We start from the raw sequence: 13,340 nt of genomic DNA, 5'->3' as shown, positions 1-13,340 counted from the left end.
CATCTTAACATAGGTGGTTTATCATGCCAGATTCATTTCTGTATTTTCTTAATAACCTGCCAGTGGATATTTTTTGGAAATAATATAAGATTCTCTGTAGTGCATTCATTATAACCTCTACCATCTGCCTGAAGATTATATGCTGGCCCCACGCATGTAAATCTGCCTTAATACTAAATAAAGAAGGGATGTTCTCTTTATGCTGTATGTTGTTATTACTAGTAATACAAATACCCAAATATTGGATTTTAATTGGTTTTCAGTTAAAATTCTGATTCTGAGCTTGACTAATTCAGAAATATAAAAAAGTAATGATTGAATATGTTTGCATCTAGATAATACAGAACATGAATATAAGGTTTTATACAGATTCAGGAGAGATGTATGTGCTGAGGAAAAGGTAAGTAAAACATTATATGCAAATAGTGCATTTTATATCCACCCCCCTACACCCACTCCTTTAATATCTTGATTCATTCTTATTAGCTCCGGAGGTTCTATTGAAAGAACGAAAAATAAGGGGGAATAACGGACAACCTGTCTTGTGCCATTTCCAACATGGATTGTGTTGGATACCATTCATTAAAATTTTAGCCATGGTACAGTGCATTCATTCCTGTCCTCCCAGAGCAAATCTATGCTGCATGGCAGACATAAAATGCCAAAGAATTCTATGAAACACCTTTCTGCATCTAAGGAGATGTTATTTTTATTTATAATATGGACCAGATTAATTTTCTGACATGTATTATCCCTAGCCTGATGGCCTGAGATAAACCCACTCGATTGTTTTATATAAGCTCAGTCAAGACTTTGTGTAATCCAGTTGATAAAGAGATATGGGCCTATAGCTAGCACTAGCATTTAGATCCTTATCAGTATTATGGATTAAAGTTGCTTTTGTTTCTAATGTTTGTAGTGATAAGGACTCCTTTGAGAATATCATAAACTATTTACTACTTTCGATCACAACCACTGTTGCAGTGCACTTTCTTCTATTGTAATGTTCTGAAAATGCTGTTGCTCCCTCATCGTTTGTCATTTATACCATATATAATGTCTACAACTATTTAGCACACTTTCTCTCTGTTAACTCTTTTCTTGATCCCTTCATATCAGGCTTGTGTCCTACACTTCAATGAGATTACTGTCACCAAGGTGACTAATGATCTGCTCTTGGTTAAGTCGTAGCGTCTGCTTTTGCTAATTGACCGCTTGACTGCATTTGATACAGTTGATCATCCTGTTCTACTTCATACCCTTCACTCCATTGGCCTTCAAAGTCCTGTCCTTTCCTGGTTTATTTCCTACCTCTCTGAACATTCCTTCAATGTCTCTTCCTTTTATGCCTGCTTCTTTCCACTCACTCTATCTATCTCTATCTTCCCCAAGGCTCTATTCTTGGTCCATTATTTTTCTCTCTTTTCACCTCCTCTCAACTCATCCACTCCTTTGACCTCTAAAAATTACCTCTATGCCAACAAAACTCTAATATAACCTTCCTGATCACTCTCCCTCACTATATTCCCTTTGTCCGACTGGCTCTCTGCCATCTCTACCTGGAGGTCTGGATGCTACCTCAAGCTCAATATATCCAAAACTAAACTTATTATCTTTCCACTGGGAAGTGGGACATCCCATCCTACCATCTCCCTTAAAGTCCCCCTCTCCCCTGTTCCCCAGTCATGCTGCTTGGGGTACATCATTGGCTCCTCCCTCAATTTTACAGTCTCATGCCCAATCCTGCTGCCTCCACCTTCTCAAAATTTCTAAGATTCGCAATTTCTTCTCCCTGTATGCCACCAAGACCATCATACATGCTCTTTTCACCTCCTGCCTTGATTGTTTCAATCTTCTCTTCTCTGGCCTGTCTGACAAATGTCTGTTCCCCTGAAGCATCATGAATAACCTTCTTTTCCCAATGTTCCTCTTCCACTGTGCTCCACCTGGCCTTTTCACTCCTTTCCCTCCACCCTTATTCTCTCCAATTGCTACCTACCCATAATCAGCTTACTTTCCCCCTATCATCTCCATTACTTCCCTAATCCTCTTGAATGTTAACTCTCACAAGTTTTATTCTCTCTGCCTCCTATCTCCTCATCCTCTTTGTAATGTAACCGTTGTTCTAGTTGTGTCTTCTTATGTAATTGCTTCTCTATTGTCTCTTAAATTATATTAGATAAAGTTAAAGTAATGCATACCTACTAAAAAATACATCTATTGTGGTTATATTATTTTTGAAGAGATTCTGCTATTGTGCTATGTGTGGCATCTTATTGCAGGCGTCTTGCTATAATTAGGATGCATTTACCAACTGTTGCTGGTCGCTGTCATTCAGTGTAAATGTTGCAACTACATCTAATTGGCTTTTATCTATGGTACAATCAGAACAAAATTTGTATTTTTTTTTAATAAATGCCCTCCATTTTACTGTCCTAAAAAACCTAATGTATAAGACAACTGCTTCAGCTTGCCTCAAAATAGACATACTCCTGCCTAAATGTATTGTTACTATATGAGCCCCCCTGCTCAAGAAGTGGTTTAGTCTTTGATTAAATTCTCTTTAAAAACAACAACACACATTTATTAAACAAATCAACATATAGCAAAACTATTATTTTAACAAAATAAACTGCAAAGTTCAAATAGATTTACCAACCTGGTGTTCCATACAATATGACATTTGGTTTAATCTTTGATTTGATTCTGCTTTTGAGCAACTGAATGTGTTGGAATAGTTGCTTGCAAATCCCATTGTTTAATAAAGTTTGTAAGTATTGTAGTCCTCTTAAACTTAATATATAATCTGTGAAAATGGTTTAAGAGTTGGCATGCAATTTGTTGGATTGCTGCAAAGAGGTCAAGCGTGTTAGGGCTTGACAGTACCGCCATAAAGAGAGGCTGAGAGAGAGCAATATTTTACAGCAGAATCCTTATGAAAAGGATATGTTCATGTTGCATTGTTGCCATTTTCAGATCTGACCACTGTGGTTATAGCACACTCAGGACAGAGAGAGCTTCCTGTGATAGATAACCAATATGGTTGTATTGTCCGATAGAGCTTTAATATTGTTTTCTCCTAGATCAGGTTTCTCCCACAGGCAAGCAGGAGAGAGAAACAAAGCTGTGTTGCAAAACCTGTCTGGATTGAATTTAGACCCATTAACTAGTCTGCAAGCAGACAGACACTACATAGGTGACATATGTGAAGGCTATTCACCATTCTGCTGCACAACTTAGATAACATAGCTGACTTAGTATGCACATTTCTGGCTCCCAGCAGCAACTTCTGTAATACTTAGACACAAACACTCTTTAGCAGTTTGGCAATATCATCATCATCATCATCTATTTATTTATATAGCTCCATTAATTCCACAGCACTGTACAGAGAACTCAAATCAGTCCCTGCCCCATTGGAGCTTACAATCTAAATCCCCTAACATACACACACACACACACACAGCATGTCAGTCCTCGGTTATGGAAGCCCGAAGGACCGCTGTGTGACAGTACCCCCCCCCCCCCCCCTTTAAAGGTGGGCACTGCACACCTTGGGTTCGGCTTCAAAGGGAATTTCTTGTGGAATTTCTTAATGAGTATCGGGGCATGAACATCTGTAGTGCGGATCCAGGGTGCGCTCTTCAGTACCGAAGCCCTTCCAGTCCACCAAATACTTCAATCCTCCTTTACAGAATTTTAAGTCTAAAATTTGTTTAACATCAAATTTGTTATACAGATGAACCTTGGGTACCGTAGAAGAAATACGTGTAGAGGAGAACCGGTTGATGATCAGAGGTTTCAGCAGCGAAATATGAAAGGAATTAGAAATCCGAAGGGAGGCTGGTAGAGACAACTTAACACACACCGGATTGATGACTCGGGAAATGGTATAAGACCAATGAACTGGGGAGCTAGTTTCATACAAGGAGTTTTGAGGCGCATGTTTCTTGTGGAGAGCCATACTTTATCACCAACTTTGAAAGAAGGTGCAGCTGGCGTTTCTTATCAGCCACAAATTTATAACGTTTCAAAGACTTCTTAAGACAATTCCTCACTTGGTTCCAAATGGAAACAAATCTGCGCTGAAAGGTATTAACAGCGGGGACCTGGGTGGGAGGGAGGGAAGTAAACTTGAGAAGGGAGATGCAGAAGTGGATTCGTGGAGAGCGTTGTTGTGTAGAAATTCAGCCCATGATAGAAGATCTACCCAATCATCCTGATTTGTGGAGGAGAACATTCTGAGGAAGGTTTCCAAATCTTGATTGACACATTCAGTCTGTCCGTTGGACTGAGGGTGATAGGAGGATGAAAAATTAAATTGAATCCCAAGAAGTTTACAAAGGGCTCACCAGAATTTGGATACGAACTGGACGCCTCGATCCGACACAATTTCAGTAGGGCAACCATGCAACCGAAAAATCTCCTTGATAAATTGTACAGCAAGGACTGGAGAGGAAGGAAGACCAATGAGTGGAATGAAATGGGCCATCTTCGAAAACCGATCTACCACAACTCAGATGGTGTTATGTTTCCTACTAGGTGGTAGGTCAGTAATAAAGTCCATGCTAATATGTGTCCATGGTTTATCCAGAATTGCCACAGGAGACTGAAGGGAGGACTTGTGTTGACTACAAGTACTACAGGAAGAGACAAATTCCTTGACATCGAGGTGGAACTTAGGCCACCAATAGTTCTGAGAAATTAATTCAATGGTTTTACAAACCCTGGTATGACCAGCAAAATGGGTGGAATGGAACCACGTTAGAAGTTTTCTCCGGAGACTAGGTGGAACATAAGTCTTCCCAGGCGGGGGTGAGCAGGCACTCGTCAAAGTAGAGGTAAGTAGACATTTGGGATCCAGAATAGGTCGAGATGGTGTCTCCTTAGTATTAGCATCAATAGAAAAGGCCCAGGACAGGGCGTCAGCACGTTTGGTTTTCTCTCCAGGTTTAAATGTGATGCGAATATCAAAACGAAAAGAAAAGAGACCATCTAACTTGTCTAGGGTTTAGACACTGAGCAGATTGCAAGAAGATAAGATTTGTATGATCTGTAAAAATAGTAACTGGATGTCTAGCTCCCTCCAACAAATAACGCCATTCCTCCAGGGCAAGTAACTCTTTGTCTCCAAAAGCGTAATTCTTCTCTGGCGGTAAGAATTTCCTGGAAAAAAATGCACAGGAATGAAATAGATTGAGTTGAGATTTCTGAGAAAGAATAGCCCCAACTCCCACATTAGAGAAAATTTTAAGAAAAAACGGCTGAGAGGTGTTGGGTTGCTGAAGAATGGGTGCTGAGGAGAATGCTTTCTTGAGGAATGCAAAGGCCTCCAGGGCCTCTGGGGGCCTGGATTTAGGATTGGCGCTCTTCCATGTGAGTGACACGTTGGGTGCCACAATGGTAGAGAATCCTTTAATAAAGCGTTGATAGTAATTCGAAAACCCCAGAAAACACTACACGAGTTTCAAGCCAAGAGGAAGAGGCCACTCAATTATTGCTCGCACCTTTTCTGGGTTCATCTCCAATCCCATACCAGAGACTATATAGCCAAGAAATGACACCCGAGGTTGTTCAAAAAGACACTTTTCAAGTTTACAAAAAAGTTGGTTCTTGCGGACTCGTGACAGGACTTCTGCCACATGGGCACGATGCAACTGAATATCTTGGGAAAAAAATCAAGATATCATCCAGGTAGACTACAACATACTCATAGAGGAGGTCCCTAAAAATCTCATTAACAAAAATATGAAAGACCGCCGGAGCGTTACACAGACCAAAGAGCATCACCAGATATTCACAGTGGCTGATTTCCATTCATCGCCTGATCTGATTCTGATGCGATTATAGGCTCCTCTGAGATCCAATTTAGAAAATATCTTGGCTCCCTTGATGTGGTCAAAGAGTTTCGTAATGAGTGGGATGGGATATCGATTCTTAATTGTTATTGCATTAAAACCCCAGTAATTAATACACGGTCGTAGCGAACCGTCCTTCTTTTTTTTTTTTTTTTTAAATCCAGTATTTTTATTGCAATTTTTCAAGATACAAACATACCAAACAACAAAAAGAAAAGAAAAACAATTGCATACATATCAGAATTAAATGACGCAATTTACAAGATTTCAGTAAAGCATAATAACAGTATATGTGCCATACTCATTCAGGAACATACATCGTAAATGCTCATACATAGGTATGTTACACATGCAGGGTTTACCATATGGACTCAGATATTTATTATAAGAACTGCGGGAGCCATACATTTAAGTAGATAGAGCATCTGTACTAGATGACATAGGATAGAATGGAGACTCTAACCATCTGTACCATATATTCTCAAATTTCCTCAGAGTCTGTCTGCTAGTATAGACAAATCTCTCGTGCCTTATGGTGGTATTAACCAGTGCCTTCCAATTTCTAACCATGGGACTCGTCGGGGCCAACCACAGCCTCGCTATACAGACCTTAGCCAACATCAATAACTGTGAAATGTACATTTTTGTCAGTTTATTAACTTTACCCTTCAAACAGAGCCCAAAGAGACAAGTGGCCGGTGCACAAAGAGGCAATTCAATTCCAGTAACTTGAATACATCGCCTGATCCTGCGCCAGAAGACCTGTATACATGGACACTCCCATAAAAGGTGCCAAAAGTTAGCATTGATCGAATTGCATTTCGGACAGTTAGGGGTAACATCCGGACAAAATTTTGCCAGTCTAATAGGGGTAAAGTAAGCCCTGTGTAGGATAAACACCTGTATTTGTTGAAATTTTAATGATGAAGTATAACCTTTAGTACTGTCTGTAACCATTCCCCACTCCTTGTCTGATAAAGGGCCAATATCTATTTCCCACTGATCCCTCAAACCATTCAAATCATCTACAGTGGATTCATACAGAAGACATGAGTACATTTGAGAGATCAGACCCCTATGACCCAGGGCCTGTAGTTGTTTCCTCAGTGGAGCCACACCGAACCGTCCTTCTTTTTAACAAAAAAGAATTCAGCTCTGGCAGGAGAAAAGGAGGGTCTAATGAAACCACGTTGAAGATTTTCTTGTACATAGTCAGACATAGCTAGGGTCTCTGGCAAAGATAGAGGATACACGCGTCCTCGAGGAGGGATTTGGCCAAGTTGGAGGTCGATAGGACAGTCCCAGGCCTGATGAGGAGGAAGGTGTTCCAATCTCATTTTATCAAAAACATCCAAAAATGAAGATTACTGCTTCGGGAGGAGATTACACTTGGTTTCCGAAGAGATGATAGTGAAGGCAAGGGGTCAAACTTGAGAAACACAGTCCCGAAAACAAGTTGGACTCCAGGATAAAACTTGGGAGGTAGTTAAGTCCATTTGAGGCGAATGTCGTTGGAGCCATGGCAACCCCAAGATGACAGGACTGGTGGAGGACGTAAGACATGGAAGGAGATCATCTCCTTGTGTAATGCTCCAACCTGAAGGACCAGAGGCTTAGTGCTGAACTTGATTAGTCCGTTAGAGATACGGTAACCATCAATAGCAGTGATGGAAACAGGATACTCCAACAGATGTGTAGACAAAGAACCTTGAGATACGAGAGAAAGTGAAATAAAATTCCCAGCTGCTCCAGAATCCAACAAGGTGTAGGAATTTCCCGACTTCTTAGGACAATTACTAAGCATGTGGCCCGGGTCGGCACAGTATATACACAACTTGTTCTTAAATCTTTGGTCGTGCTCCTCTGGAGTCATGCGTGACCATCCCAGTTGCATTGGTTCATCCTCAGAAGTTGGGGAAAATAAACGTGGTGTTGACCTAGGCATGGAATGTCGGGAATTATCCCTCTCAACAGCCCTTTCGCGAAAGTGAAGATCCACACAATTACAAAGGGAAATAAGGGCATCCAAGGTAGTTGGCAGTTCCTGGGAGGCCTTGATTTTATTGGATATTCCTTGCCAAAATGTAGCCACCAAGGCATCGTTATTCCAACGCAACTCAGATGATAATGTACGGAAACTAATGACATATTGAGCCACTGACCGTGAACCCTGGCGGAGTCTGAGAATACTAGATGCAACAGAGGTAACTCGACCGGGTTTATCGAAAATTTTTCGGAAAGCAGCGCTGTCAGAGAGAAGTGGATCATCACGATCATCAGGGCTTGACCAGAAAGCACGAGATTAAATAGGCCACCTTGGCTCTTTTGGTAGAAAAATTTTGTGGTTGTAGTTCGAATTGAATCGAACACTGGTTGAGGAAGCATCTACAGATCTTAGGGTCCCCATCGAACTTGGAAGGAGGAGGGATCCGAAGAGTAGAGTTGGAAGTAACTGATACCTTGAGAGCAGGAGGTTCCGGCGTCCTGGAATGGTGGGAGGAGCTGTGGAGGCAGCAAACTGAATAGAAACCATTCTAGAAGCCAGTGTTTGAAAACATTTACGCTGAACTCCATCCTGTTGTTCCACTCGATTGAGTAGATGCTGAAGCATATCTTTAGCAGATGGTTCCCCAGTAGAATCCGTCATGGCCTGTTGATACTGTCACGGTTTGGTAAATTGGATTCTTTGATCTGCCCAACTTGACCCTACTCCTAGCAAGATGCGGAGTCTAACGAATGGACGGCTTTCACCAGGGACTGTCGCAAGGCAGTTTGGTCTTAGCTGCGTCCGCCCGCAGGTCGCGGCCCTTACTAGGAGTGTCAGGCGAGACCCTTTAGGGGAATAAACTGAGTGAGAGAGACAAGATAAAGCAGAGGAGATGGAGCACAAGCCCTGTAGACAATGATGTAGCTGAATGATGGGGCATAAGCTCTTGTGGAGAATAGTGTTGAGAAATAGAGACGCAAGAGCTTTTAAGACCAGCAATATAGTTGAGGGAGATGAAGGTTCTTGTGGCCAGCAGCACAATGAAGGAATGGAGTATAAGCTCTTCAGCCTGCGGCACAGAGAAGACAGATGGAGCGTGAGCTCTTAGCAAGCGGCACAACGGAGACAGGTGGAGCATAAGCTCTTTAGCCAGCGGCACAGTAGAGACAGATGGAGCGTAAGCTCATTAGCCAGCGGCACAGCTGAGATTGGTGGAGCGTAAGCTCTTTAGCCAACAGCATAGCGGAGACGGGTGGAGCGTAAGCTCTTAGCCAGCGGCACAGTGGAGACAAGTGGAGCATAAGCTCTTTAGCCAGTGGCACAGCGGAGATAGATGGAGCGTAAGCTCTTAGCCAGCGGCACAGTGGAGACGGGTGGAGCGTAAGCTCTTAACCAGCGGCAAAGTGGAGACAAGTGGAGCATAAGCTCTTTAGCCAGTGGCACAGCGGAGATAGGTGGAGCGTAAGCTCTTAGCCAGCGGCACAGTGGTGACGGGTGGAGCGTAAGCTCTTTAGCCAGCGGCACAGCGGAGACGGGTGGAGCGTAAGCTCTTTAGCCAATGGCACAGCGGAGACAGGTGGAGCGTAAGCTCTTAGCCAGCGGCACAGCGGAGACAGGTGGAGCGTAAGCTCTTAGCCAGCGGCACAGCGGAGACAGGTAGAGCGTAAGCTCTTAGCCAGCGGCACAGCGGAGACAGGTGGAGCGTAAGCTCTTAGCCAGCAGCACAGTGTAGACAGATGAAGTGCTGAAGACAAAATGGGACACACAGGGAGCAAGACGGTAAGTCTATAACCAGGCAGGTAACACGATCAACAGGCACTGAGGAGAAGGAGGAAGTGCCTTTTAAAGTTTGGAGCCAGAATGGTTAACCAATTGGGAGCATGCAGATGACATAAAAGAGAGCCGCAGAGCCGAAGACAGGACGACAGCAGCCGGAGCATGGAATCAGTGAGAGACAGGTGAGCGTGTCGGTCCTCGGTTATGGAAGCCGAAGGACCGCTATGTGACATGTACATAAGAATTGTAGCCACGTATATATGTTCTGTTCCCCTCTTCCTCTTTTACCCTATGTGTATTTGTGTCCATCCTATCTACCCTCCACATGTGTATCTGTGTCCATCCTTCCTAGTCGCTATGTGTGTCTGGTTCCGTCCTTTCCATCCTACCTATGGGTGTCTCTGTCCGTCCTTACTACCCTCCCTATGTGTGTCTGTGACTGACAAGTCACAAGGGACATGTATCACATGACAAATGCCATCCCATGAGTGCAGCCTGCAAAAGAGGCAGACAGAGGAGTCTACCTCTCCTGCACAACATGGCTGAAAGCAGATAAGTGTGAGGGATCTGGAGAGGGGGGTTCTTTTCTTAATGTAATAAGGGAGGGGAGGGGGGTTTGTCTTAATTTAATGAGGGGGGTTTGTCTTAATGTAATGAGAGGAGAGTGTTTGTCTTAATGTAATAATAAAAGAAAGGGGGTTTCGTAATTTAATGAGGAAAGAGGTGGGTTCATCTGAATGTAATGAGGGAAGGGGGTGGGTTTGTCTTAATGTAATGAGGATGAGAGTGGCCTATTAATTTAATGGTGGGCTGTGTGTGGGGGCTAAGCTTTAGGAGAAAGAGGGCTATTTATTAAATGTGATTATGAATTATTTTATGTCAGGGATGGTAGAGGGAAATAGGTATATTGATTAAATGTAAATGCTATTAATTTATTTGGAGGGAATGAAATATATTTATTTACTAATTGGTAATACTATTTAATTTTGGGACTGGTCAGAGGGAAATAGGACTATTTATTAAATATGTATGCTATTAAATCAACATCAGGGCTAGCTGGAGAGAAATAGATCTATTTATTAAGTGTGTATGCTATTCATTTTGTTTGATTTAATAGGTCTGTGGGGAGGGAGGCCTAATCATAAATATGGGCGTTATTGACTTAATGCTGCGCTTATTGAGGTTTTCTATATTAACATCTTTTTTGCAAGTAGGACACCAACATTCCAGGATCCAGATAGGAATGTTAACATCACTTTGCGTATACTTTTCCGGTCTGTTGCCAGTGAGTTACCGCAAATTTTCATCAGCATTGGAGAGGACTATTATAAGCGAGTTTTGCCATCTATTACTACTGAAATTCTTATTGGTACATAATGCTTTCTTGCCTATGAGTATCCACTCACATGCACACATTAATTCTACAGAAGGAGTGCTAGGGAACCATCTAAGTTTTAATGTCGGTAGAGAGCTTGTGATTGCGTGGCCAGGACCAGCAAGACGCAAAGACAGAATCTACAGCTTGGACAAGAATTGTTAATGAAAATCTACTGGGCTCACAACTTGGACAGGATCTTCTATCATAAGTCTATTTGACTTACCCCTTGGCAGGGAAACTTTGTAGTTATAGCTTTGCCAGACACTTTTTAACCATTACCCCATATGATTTTACAACTTGGCTGAGACAATGCCGAATTCTCAGTGCACTGGTGTATCGTTTTTGTGGTTGTTCTACTCCATAACTAACTACATCAGGACCACTTTCAAAACTACAAGTTATATTGGGAGCTTTAAAGCTTGGTCTGGTGAAGTAATTTATATTGAGTTATATAACGGTTATTGTAATATTGACTCTGGGATGTTGTGGGGGTTATTTTGAGTTTGGTGAAAATGCTTGAGATTTAAAAAAGTATTTGTAGTGCTAGATTAAAGTTGTGTTTTTCTACTACAATAAAAATACAGTTGTATCATCCTTCCCTTATTGCCTGTGTGAGTCAAAGAACCCTAAGTTGCCAGCAGGGCCATATTTTCCATTGGGCACAATGGGCAGCTGCCCAGGGGCCCCACGGGCAAGGGGGCCCCATGGCACGGCTCTTAATGAGAATAAATAATCCTGCAAAAGGAAAAAAACCTGCAAAAAAAATCTTCAAGGGTCACTGAGCAAGTACATCTATCTATCTCTATCTCTATATATCTATATCTATATCTGTATCTGTATACATCTATATATCTATATCTATATCTAAGTCTAGGGGCCCCGGTGCACTGCTTTGCCCAGGGGCCCTTAATGTTGTTAAGATGGCCCTGGTTGCCAGTGGTATTTAATGACCTCAGGCTCTAACCCTCTGGCATCCTGACAATACTGATAATACAGTAGCTTTCCTATAAGCAGGCACATTCTATTTTTGTTCATTTTTAATTTTAATTAGCTATGTCTAATTTGTACATTCATGATTTTCACAAGACTATATGAGATTATATTTCCTCTTAAATACTTGGTTTAGAAGATAAATATTTTTTTTTTTAACTGCGTACGGTCAGATGATACCAATAAATTGGCTTCTCTGGAAAACTTTTTAGAAACAAAGAGCCTATTTATATTCCCTAAATTCAGTTACTTATTACTGCTGCTACAGGAAGGTGCTTTAAAAGGAATACTCAGAGTATTGTATACATTCTATGCAATGTACTATATGAAAGGACAGCTGAAAAATGTAAGCATTTCAATAAAACTTGTCAAAAATATAAAAAAAGCAAGAACAATTCTATTTTATATATTATAACTTGCGCTCCTAAAAGTACTATCAAAGTGTCACAAATTTATAGTGGACTATGGATTGGGGCATTCTTGTCTAGAGCTGTTTTTAATGTTAAATGGTTCAGATAAATAGATATTTATGCTAACATTGGCTGAGGAAGAATTGTACAAGGCCAAAATATTGTGGAGGCCTGTAGGACCTATTTGCATGTGTCTTAACCAGCCAGTCATAAAGCCTCACTCTACTCTGTCAAAGGTCTTTGGCATCAGTAGACTGAAGAATTGTGTGGCTTTCACTCTGAGATGCAAAATGTACTAGATCAATCACTTTGGTTGTGTTGTCTCAGGCTTCCTGTCCGAGAACAAACCCAACCTGTTCACAATGTATTATCTGAGGGAGCATATCTTTCAGTTGATTAGCGATTAACTTGGCATAGAGCTTCATCAATGTTTCAGAGCAAGATTGGCCTGTAGCTCAGACAGAAGGAAGAGTCCTTTTCCTCTTTCTGTAAAACTGTTATATGGGCTCTAAAGATTGTTTTGAGAACTTTGTTTTCTTGGAAATGGTATTAAACACCTGCAACAAAAAGAGAGCAAACCTGCCTCTAAAGATGTAGAATACAAAACTGTAAAGCCATCAGGTCCTTTTGCCTGTGGGGATGAGACTATTGCTTGCTCGACCTCTTGAACTGTAAAATGTTGCTCTAAAAGATCCCTGTCCTCTGATAAAGTCCTGGGAAGTCAATCAACTGTATTTGGCAATCACATCCTGTGAGTCCCCGACCATTCTGTGGAGTAGTTTGTAACGTTGTAAAGTCTTGAGTAGTAGGATGGCAACTCATTGGCTTTACCATCCATTTCACAACATGTCTTGCCCTTCATCTCCTTATTTAAGTGGATAAATGCAGTGACCTTTTGTTCAGGTATAGCTATAGCAAGTATCCTACTTAGCTTATGTCCC

The sequence above is a fragment of the Mixophyes fleayi genome, chromosome 1 (genome assembly GCF_038048845.1).
Source record: "Mixophyes fleayi isolate aMixFle1 chromosome 1, aMixFle1.hap1, whole genome shotgun sequence".
Lineage (NCBI taxonomy): Eukaryota > Metazoa > Chordata > Amphibia > Anura > Limnodynastidae > Mixophyes > Mixophyes fleayi.
Note: the sequence above shows the minus strand (reverse complement) of the source record.